The following is an 11,206-nucleotide window of genomic DNA, read 5'->3' on the forward strand; positions in this document are numbered from 1 at the left end:
CACTTGCAAGGATTTGAGAGGCAAAAGTTCCTTTATGGCTCCAGTGAGCCACAAGATTTTTGATTCTTATGAGACTATAACTCTTAACGCTCTGAAAGAACTATTCAAAAAACCATCTCCCAAAATCAGTAACTTCACTGTTAGAGACTTTAGAGCACTCAGTGAAATCACCAACAACAAGAACATCACCTGCTGTAAGGCTGATAAAGGGGGAGCCCTGGTAGTCTTAGACCAGGCATTCTATCAAACCAATGTAACTGCTCACGTAAACGACAAGGAACTTTACATGAAATTAGTGTCTGATCCAACCGAAACTTTTTTGAAAATCCTGAAGACCATCCTAGAAAAAGCAATGGAAAATGGAACTATCACTCAAAAAGATTTGAAATACCTGATCCATCCTCATCCAAAATGCCCCAGCATTCATATGCTGCCAAATATCCACACAAATCTTCATCAACCTCCATTCAGACCAATTGTGTCCACGAGAAATTCTATCCATGAACCTATCGGGAAATTTGTCGATATGTATCTCCAACCTATTGTGAGTGGTATCTCTACATATATACGTGATTCCACCGATTTTCTTAACCAACTAAGCAAAGTGATCTTACACCCAACTACTCAATATACCCTGGTCACCATCGATGTATGTGCTTTATACACATCAATACCGCACAACCGGGGCATTGAAGCTTTGGAATCTTTTTTACTACTAAAGTCCATGAATGACGACCTAAAAATTCTGTTACTCGAACTTATGCAATTCATGTTGTACCACAGGTATTTTACCTGGAATGACGAGTTCTACACACAACTAGTGGGTACCTCAATGGGCAACTGTGCAGCTCCTAGCTACGCGAACTTGTTTATGCACCGCCTTGAAACTGATTACATCTTGAACAATGTTCAGTGGTCCAAAAAAATCATAACATACTGGAGATATATTGACGATATCTTTCTGATTTGGGCAGGACCACCAGAAGAGATACCCGAATTCATTGCTCACGTCAATGGCGTGGATGATCACATTCAATTTACCTACAATACAGACACCAAGAGCGTACCTTTTTTGGACATCCTAGTTACCCTTAATAACACGAACCTAAAAACCTCGCTGTTTACCAAAGTCACTGTTTGCAACAATGCTCTTTTGTACGCCAGCTGTCATCCGACTCCCTTAAATAAACATCTACCATTCTCCCAGTTGTTGAGAGCTAAAAGGATCTGTTCTGACCCAGATGAATTCCGCCACACTGAACAGAATATACTACAGAAATACAGGGAGAGAAAATATCCTGAATTTACCCTGAAGGCTGCTAGTGAGCGCATCATGGTTAAGAACCGAAACAATCTCTTAATTCCACGTACTGACATTGTTAAAAGTGACAGACCGGTATTCGTGTCTAAGTACTCTTCCAGAAGCACAGCCATAAAGAACATCATCTTAAGCAACTGGCAAATGATACAATTCGAACCAGACTTTCAAGGAATATTCAACTGCACTCCACTGTTTGCATACCAACGTGCCAACAACTTGAAAAACATGTTGGAAACCAAACCTAAATTGCCAAACACTGTGTTCTCTGGCACTATACCATGTCATAACTGCAGCCACTGCAACAGCATTATCAGAGGTAACTACATCTATCATCCGCTGTCTGGTAAACAGATCAAACTAAAAACCAACGCCACTCGTGACTCCACAAATTTGGTCTACTTACTGAAGTGCCCTTGTGGCTTACCCTATGTTGGGAAAACTGAAAGGAAAATCAAGGTCCGTCTAACGGAGCATAAAAGCACAATAAGGAACAAGGTTTTGAAATCCCCACTAGCTGCGCACTTCATTTCATCCCAGCATAACATCAGCCAGTTAAGGTTCCTTGTACTAGAGGTTGTCCAAAAGAGACCTGGCGTTGACAATCGCAAAAGACTCCTGCAACGTGAACTCTTCTGGATAAAATTGTTGGACTCGTGCCAACCGAAAGGACTCAATGAACGCATCGAATATAGTTACTTCCTTTAAACATGCCTCTTTTTTTGTCACACTCCTTCTAAATGCATCCTCCCTCTCCTCATTCATCCTTAATGTTCTTCCTTTTCCTATTCTCACCCTTTCTTCTCCATGAATGATGCCAACATTGGTGATTACAATTTATTTTTTTATTATATTCCTTGACTTTCTTCTTCCCTTTGTTCGACCTGTTGGTTCATTTTTACTTTTTCTCCTTAATCTTGTTTTTCACATATTTCCCTCTTTTTTGGTGGTGATAACTATTTGACAACTATTCTTTTGCTTTAATAGTGTTTCAGTATTTCTCCATTTATGTTAGTTTCCTATTTGCTTCTAGTGTCTCTATTCGTCTAATGTATTCCTGATCTAAGATGGCCGACACAGTTTCGTGTTTAACCTTCCCGATCGTGTTAATGAGTTTACTTTTACGTTTTGTTCAGTTTGCCATTTCACCAAGTCCACATTATATTATCATTGTGGACTTTTTCAGAGGAGCTATTCAGACCCTTTTCATCCTTTTGAATTCTTTTTCGTTTTGAATTTTTTAGATCGTTTACACCATACACACTTTGGTCCGCTTTTTATGTCGCATGCTTCTTGTTTCCCGTCACATGACCCGCCCGCATAACACACCCACCACTTTCACGTACTACGATCCCTGTCGGTATCCATCATTGAACGCGGCTACCAGCACCTTTCGGGTAAGGATCGATAATCTCAGGTTCACGGTTTCAGACCGCGCTCGGTTTAATTTTCACTATGCACAGTCGGGTGTTATACCGGGTAACTACTGATGTGGATCTTAGATAAGTCTGGACTGCCCAAAGGTTAATTTATTCACAAGCACGATTCTAACACAAACTTTTCTACAACTTTCACGCTCGGGTTCCTGACAACACTTTGGGACATAATCTGGCCTTTATGCCCACTGAGCATCCAAATTCATTTTAATATCGTTCCCCTCACATTTCGTTAGATTCCCACATTTGTTTTCACTATTGCTTACCCACTTTGAGGATAAGTCCTCTTCCTGAAACAGTGTTTGTTTCCATTCACAGATGAATTTGAATCCCCTGATGAAGGGACATCAGTCCCGAAATGCATAGGGATTGTTGCATCTTACCTTTTGATGGATAAAAATGGATTACTATCATGTGAAGTTAATATGATCGCAATATATGACTTCTTCGAATAAAACAATTTTTTGATGAACTTTTTGTCTCCTTGAACTGAAATAACTTTGATAAAACCAGAGGTCCTATTTACCTCCATAGGAGCGCCACAGGACATAGTGTGGGAATCTCCTACACCTCCTTTGCATTGTAACCATTCAAGGACAGTTCCTCCTACACCCACCTCCCTAAGTATTTGAATCATTAAATAATGATTCACAGTATCGAAGGCTGCGCTGAGATCTAATAAAATAATTGCAGCGCAGCCTCCGGTATCCAAGATCTTCCTAGACTCTTCAAGGACCGCAAGGATAGCAGTCTCCGTGCCGTGGCATCGCCTGAAGCCAGTCTGGGTCGGATGTAGGTGGTTTTTCTCCTTCAGGTGACTTGTCAAAACTGCATTGACATGTCTTTCTGCCAGTTTACTCAAACCAGGCAACAGAGAGATGGGCCGATAGTTAGACCAATCACTGGGGTCTAGGTTAGTCTTCTTAAGCAGAGCTTTAACTCTGGCTTGTTTCCACAAACCCAGGACCTGTCCCATTGAAAGGGATGCATTTATCACGTCCAATATCACTGGGCAGACTATCTCTGATACTAGATTCAGAGTAACTGGGGGGGCTGGATCAGCGGATGATCCCTATTTTAGCCGGTGCAAGGAATCCTGTAGTGACAACAAGGTAAGGGTGGGAAAAATTTCTAACATAGCTTGTTGTGCCGGTAATGTGACAGTGCTATCCATAGCCCTGTGCTGGAAGCTAGCATAAATGGTATGAATTTTAGTAAAAAAGAAACTAGCTAGCTCCTCACAACGCCCTTGGGCATTATAATCAACAATTGAACACGCAGGGAGGGTAAGAAGGGACTTAACAATTTTAAAAATTTCAGTAGGAGAATTTGAGGCTGAGGTAATTTTTTCCTGATAATACCTAGTTTGGGCATTTTTTATTTCATTTTTATAGAACTTCATAGCTTACCTATAAATGCTTTTACTAGATTCTGAGAAATCCTTCCTCCATTTCCTCTCAGCTTGCTTGCATGACTGTTTTAACTGTATTAGATTATGTGTGTTCCATGGTTTCTAATTAGAACCTATTCGATGGCAGACCTCTTTTTTTGTGAGAACAATATCCAAGGAATCTTCCAGCCAATTATTGAAGTTCTCATTTGCTACTCCAGGATCCTGATGAGACACTGGGATCGTATTTCTAAGATTAGACACCCACTCCTTAACCGGAAGTTTCGACCAGGTACGACCAAATTTTTTAGTTTTGACAGAGGATGGAAGGGTTTCTAATAAAGTCCAGCTAAAAGATAGTAAAAAATGATCGGACCATGGAACCAACGTAGATTCCCCAAAGATAATATGTGGAAGATTGGTAAAAAAGAGGGTCAAGCAAATGTACCAGCCTATGGGTGGGGCCCATCACTATTTGCTTAATATGGAAAGTTTCCAGATAGTCTAAGAGATCCTGCGTTACAACAAGGTCAGGGTCATCAAAATGCAAATTCAAGTCTCCCAAGATGGAAAAATTCGAGGAAAGACTAGCCTCGTAGGTAACTGCCTCTGGTAGTTCCTTACAAAAATTGCCTACTGGTCCAGGAGGACGGTAAATTAGCATGCCTGAAAAAGTACAGGTAGAGGAGAAACTTATTCCAAATACTAAGTTCTCGCAATCAGCTAATTGACCCAGATTAGCTCTACATTTATACACATCTTTATAAATGATGGCAATTCCCCCACCCCTTCCGCCAACTCGATCTAATCTGAATATGGAGTAATTAGAAGGGAGGGCCTGGACGATCTCAGGATCAGAGTCCTTATTAGTACAGGTTTCCGTGAGGAAGAGCACATCTGGGTTCCTGTCCTCCAAGAGTAGGTAGATTTCCCTAGCATGTTTTACAAGGGAACGGCAATTGAGTAAGAGCAGGGAGATAGATTTTTCTTCCCCCTTGCCAGAGACAGTCAGAGGAGCATCTAATGAAGGTTTACCGTTAAAAGTGCACTGAGGACAAGCAAAATTCTCCTCTTCTGGCATTAGGACAAGCATGCAGTCCAGTCTACTCTCACCTCTGATTTTGTAATGTTGCTCCATGCTATATGACCGCATCTCAGAGGGAAAACATGCAGGGATTCCTGCTCCTAGCCGCGTTCTGGCATGGACGGGCGCACACGGGCTTAGCTTTTGCGTGCCACAGGCGCGCCCGCTGCGCGCGTCCGCTACTCGGCCACGGCATCAGCCCAGTTTTATCTCTGCGTCTGCCTATGGCCATGCGTCGGGGCGTGTGTGCAAGGAAGCTGGAACGCTGACTCCACTTCTTGCCCACACTGATCTTCCCCGGAACTCTCAGCCAGCTACAATTCCACAGAGAATGCGTGTAGTGTGCTCAATTCCCCGTTACTTTAAACAGATAGCGGTAAGATCTTTGAATTTTCAGTATAAAAAACAGTATTAAAACAGTTTAGCAGAAAACAACGACATTTCTAATCACGGACCAAATGTTGACGGGGGTATGTAGACGCACGGCCACGGCATCAGCCCAGCTTTATCTCTGCATCTGCCTATGGGCGTGCGTCGGGGTGTGTGTGCAAGGAAGCTGGAACGCTGACTCCACTTCCTGCCAACACCGATCTTCCCCGGAACCCTCAGCCAGCTACAATTCCCCCGAGAATGCGTGCAGTGTGCTCAATTCCCCGTTACTTTAAACAGATAGCGGTAAGATGTTTGAATTTTTAGTATTAAAAACAGTATTAAAACAGTTTAGCAGAAAACAACGAAATTTCTAATCACGGACCAAATGTTGACGAGAGTATGTAGACGCGCGGCCACGACATCAGCCCAGCTTTATCTCGGCGTCTGCCTATGGGCGTTCGTCGGGGCGTGTGTGCAAGGAAGCTGGAACGCTGACTCCATTTCCTGCCCATACCGTTATTCCCCGGAACCCTCAGCCAAAGTCATGAAGTCTGGTAATGGCCCTCCTTTCAATAACAAAGAATTCAAAGAATTCCTGGTTCAACTAGATGTTGAACATCAACGGATCACGATGGGGTGTTCCCAAGCCAATGGCGTGAATGAACAAAATATGGGCACTCTTAAAAGAATGTTGTAAAGAGCCTCAGCTGAAGGAATGACAAATTATCAGGCTCTGTGTCAAGTGCTTTGCGCTTACCGCACAACTCCTCAATTGATGACACTGCACGACTCCTCACTTGACGACAGGAGAGTGTACCACCACTGACAAGTTCGGGAGAGCAATAAGAACAAAGATTCCCCAATGGATGGCAGAATGACAAGTAGATGTACAAATATATCAGAGCACTGATGCTATCAGTAAGGAGAACATGAAAACGTATGCCAATGCCAGGAAAAAGACCCGAGAAACCTCACTTGGCAAAGGAGACTGGGTGTTGGTCAAGCAGAAATAGAAATGGATACAGACACCTCTTTCGACATTGACCCCCTTTAAGTAGTGGGGGTGAAAAGTAAACATGGTCACTACGGCATATCCATGGAAATCCATCACCCGAGATGTGTCACACTTCAAGAAGGTAGCGCAACAGCAGTTGAGCATCACTTTAGGCAGCACACATGAATTGCAATTACCTCCTAATCCTAAAAGATAGCTAGCTGAAGTGGACGGATTTGCATCACTCCAAGTGGGCACCATTGAGATCTGAAAGGTGGGTGCGTCAACCTCATAGACTGAATGAGATCTAATGTTCATGTTTGATACCTAGTAAACATTTCAATCTGGGAGTGGTGCAGCATCAGGCTCCAGGACACTGAAGGCAACCCATGTAGTGTAGTTCCTATATTCCCAATAGGCTCTGCGCATTGGAATAACACAAACAATAGTTTAGACGTAGGACTGAGGTCATCTAGGTCTCTACTGAATATGTTAGACTTAATTAGGTATGCCAGCTAGCTCAGAGGTCACTAGAAACTTTCTCGAATGAACAGGAAGGAGTTAACTTTCCTGATTAGACAAGAAGGGATTAGTTTCTGACAACCGCATAAACATGACAACTTTGCTCCCTCCAGAACGAGGAGTATATCTCCAGAGTCGTGTGAAAACAATAGACAGCTATTTCACTCAGTCAATCGTGCATGCTTAGTTTCAACAGAGTGCAGAGAAATAGAGAGACGGGAGTTTTCAATAAAAGGTGTTATTTATTGAGCAGTCCTCTTTCTCATCCAAGAGAAGTGAATTGCCACAATTGCAATACTTATCATGAAGAAAGGGCGTACAGTAAAAGTAGTATTATGAAATAATACTGAAAAAGCATTGATATGGTTTCTGAGCCATATGATACTTAAAATGGATAAAATATATACATACATAAAATCATTGACTAAACGTACTCAACTGGTGCTTCTAAGATACGCCTACCCCGTGTACATGACCTAAGCCTAATACGTGGGAAGGAGTAAGTAAGTTGCAGTTTAAGTTAAGTTAGGTTTTTGCCAAGAATCTGCATCAAGAATTCTCTTAAGGATCTAATCAGCTCCGTACCTTGGTTTTAGAATGAAGGAGGTCTTTTATCTGTTTCTTAGGACTCGATCTCCCAGCAACCCGCCAGGGTGACTGGAAACACCTGAGCTGGATTTCTCGGCAGGAGAAAAGACAGCATCTCTCTCAGTGCGTCAAATGGCAGGGTCGGCTTCATTCGGCACTCGCATCAACTGGGCGTCGGGCAAGTAGATTGCCGCTCTGCTCCAAACCACCGTGTGTTTGCTTAAGGCAACGTTGGTATATTTATGCCTGGAAGGTGCCGGGTTTGACGTAAGGTTGGACATAAGACGTCACTAAGAACTTACAGTTCTTTCTGGACTCCAGGAGTTCTTGTGCAAATCAAAACAAAAGCAGGGGGAATTTCCGGGCTGCTGGAGGCTTGGTTTGTTTAAAGAACGCGTTGTACTTTCTAGGAGTCTATGGGAGTAGCCTTGCCGTATTTGGACTGCATTGGCTATGACTACATATGGACATGATTCTTATGCCTTTATAAGGATATGTTTTGTTATAACCACATAAGGGCATGAATCGGGAATATTTAATTAGGGTCCTAGATACATTCACAACACCCCCTCCAGGTAGAACAGGAGATATAGGATAGTCAGAAATGGCGCAGCTGGGAAGAGGCCAGGGAAATTAGGGGAGATTGGCAAAGGAGGGGTAGTGGCGAGAGTAGATGGAGAATAATGTTGATTTCTTCTAATACTCCATGTGCATGTCTGCTTTCACCATCCATGTCCTACGACATGACACAGATTTTCACCCAAAGGCATCTGAGATGAAATCCTACCATCAATATAAAACAGGCGCAAAAAAGTGGTAAGCAGAATGTTGCATGTTATTCCTCTGCTTAAGATGTGTAATTACACCGAAATTACATATTTTATGCAGCGTTGTGTTCTACAGTTATCTTTTGATTGACATTTGTAGTGGAGGATGTACTTCAAGCACAAATTACGCACGCAGCACTAAAGGGTTGCCTTTTTGCCTTGTACAATGGGCTTTGAGGAGAGACCCCCTCAGGATATTTGGGGTAGTGATAGGCCTCAGGCGTTGTCTGGGCTATATTTTGGCTGTGTGCATATAGCACAAACAGCCCAATTATAAATGTGGCCATTTTGCCCCTCCAGCCATCATTCTGCTGAAAGATGAACAGGTGCCTGGAGGAGCAGCAAGTCAGCAATTATTTAAATGGAAGATACACTTGTGGTGGAGTTGTAATGACTCCTCAGGACCGCAGGCAGGTTAGACGTGCTTGCCCCAGAGTTGCATGGTTCAGCCCACCCAGCATGCAAGATGGCAGGTGGTATGACCACTGCAGTACTTGCCTGCTCTCCCCCACATGGCGTAGCGGGGGCCTCTCAGGTAGAAGAGAGGGGCCGCTCCAGAGTGTGGTAAGGGGCAAAGGAGTCTTGTAGGTCTCATAGAGGTACTGTCAGGGCGGGAGGCATGGAATCCACTACTGAAGGATAGAAGAAGGGGAGCAGGTTGGCGGGACCCATGCCCAGTACTCTCATTTTGCAGGCAAGCTGTGAGTGTGGGGAGAGTAGAATGGCAGGGCACAATGAGGCCCAGATGGGTGACACTTCCGCTAGGCAGGGGGGCAGGGCCAACAAGAAGCAGCCAGTACTCGGCAGGGAGCAGGGTAGGGAGGCAGGGAGCAAGAGGAAGGTGTCATCAAGTTGAGAGGTGCTGGAGGATCCCACCAAATGTCCAATAGTGTCTTTGGCCAAGGATGGGTGGTTAGACAGTCCCTGAAGGGGCTCCACTCCCACTGGTCAGAGCGGACGGGGTGGGCAATGGGACAGTGACAAGCCACAGGGTGCTCACCCCTCACAGAATATGTAGAGGACAAGGACACCAGTAAGGGACAGGCATCAGCCCTTTTGGCAGCATGCTTGGAATAGAGTGGATGGCAGGAAGATCACACCTGAGTCAGACGAGGATGGGCCCTTAGGGGCAAATGGGTCATACGTGGGTTACATGGCTATGAGGGGCCCACCACTTATAGACTACTCTCGTTCTGGTGGTAGGAAGGGCACGGTGCCTTCCGAGAGGAGGGCACTCAGCAGTGGATGTTTGGGATGCTTTCGCCCCCCCATCACCAGGGGCTGGTCACTAGGGATATGGTCGGGATCACGGCGCAAATCTGCCCGAGTTTGGAGGATGGTTGGGATGGGGTAGGAGGTTTTTGTTTCCCAAGGTTTAGGGTAGTCGGGAGGGAGGAGTTAGGGACACCAGCACTCTGGACCTTTCATTTTTCTTGCAGATACAGCATGGCGACAAGCATGCAGACTTTGGAGAGCATGGTGTGGCTCACTGGCCCCATGGTCAAGAGAAGGCAGGGCATAGCGTGGTAAGCGGGAACATCGTAAGCGACATCCATGACACTGCCACAAGAATGTCTGGTGTGACCTTTGCGGTGCAGCATTCCAGATGGGTTAGTGCCGCCCCCGACCGGGCGAAGCAAGGCAGGTTCAGTTGGATGCAGTGTCAACACCAAGTGGGTATCTTGCAGCCCCTTGGCACCCCGCAAGTGCAACACACGCTGAGGTTCCGTGGTATTCGGGACCGGACTCCATTTTGTTTGCGTTGTTCAAGACGCCATTTTATGTTGCCCTCATGTAGGCTGTGGAAGTAAACGAACGAACAAAGTTGCATGGGCTTCGTTGTTCATGTACATATTAACATGGCCTTTTCGACTTACGAGTGAACTGCAAGATGCTGACCCCGTCACCTGAAACTGACCCTTTCACGAAGCCAATTTCTCTAATTGATCGTTGTCGCAAATTGCCAATCACTGTTCAGGATATCGTTAACTTTTAGTTTCTTGCACATATCTTATCCTACTCAACATCTGAATTGCTCCTTTTCTTATGTCTTTTCATTACAGGGGTAGTGCTTTCAATTATGGGTTTGTCCGGCTTTTGGTATTCGAATTTGGGACAATCCTAATAATTAACTTGTGGGTTGGTACGATGTAAAGTGAGCTTCTTGGAATGTAATAATGAGTGTAAAATGTACTTGATTCGTCAGAATTTGCCGCAGTGGGTGTGCATTTGTAATGGGCTGAAATTGTGAATATAAGGTGATGTCTTGCTCTACAAAAATTGAGCAGTTTCTTGAGTTGTACACCGTGTTGTATTGCTTGGATTACCGTTACTAGCTGCAGCTAATAAATTTGATCTCTGACGCCAACCAGAAGTATTCCGTGTCTCTGTATTCCAAGACAGGAGAACTCGAAGACTTCGGGTGTGTCCCTGGCACCGCTGGGTTCTAAGAAAACCCGGTTCTTCAACGCTAATGTAACACAACAATGGTAAACGCAAGATGAATGGTGTCATTTGGCAGATAACATGGGCTTGAGACAGAGGAGCTGTATTATGAGGAGATGAATCTGGAAGATGGTGAATGGTGGATGATGATGCCCCTATTGTTGAGGGACAGAAACGTAGCACAACAGTGCATGCAATAGGGGGGAGGGTGCAGATAATGTGGTCATGAT

This window comes from Lissotriton helveticus, chromosome 10 (assembly GCF_964261635.1).
Source record: "Lissotriton helveticus chromosome 10, aLisHel1.1, whole genome shotgun sequence".
NCBI classification, from domain to species: Eukaryota; Metazoa; Chordata; class Amphibia; order Caudata; family Salamandridae; genus Lissotriton; species Lissotriton helveticus.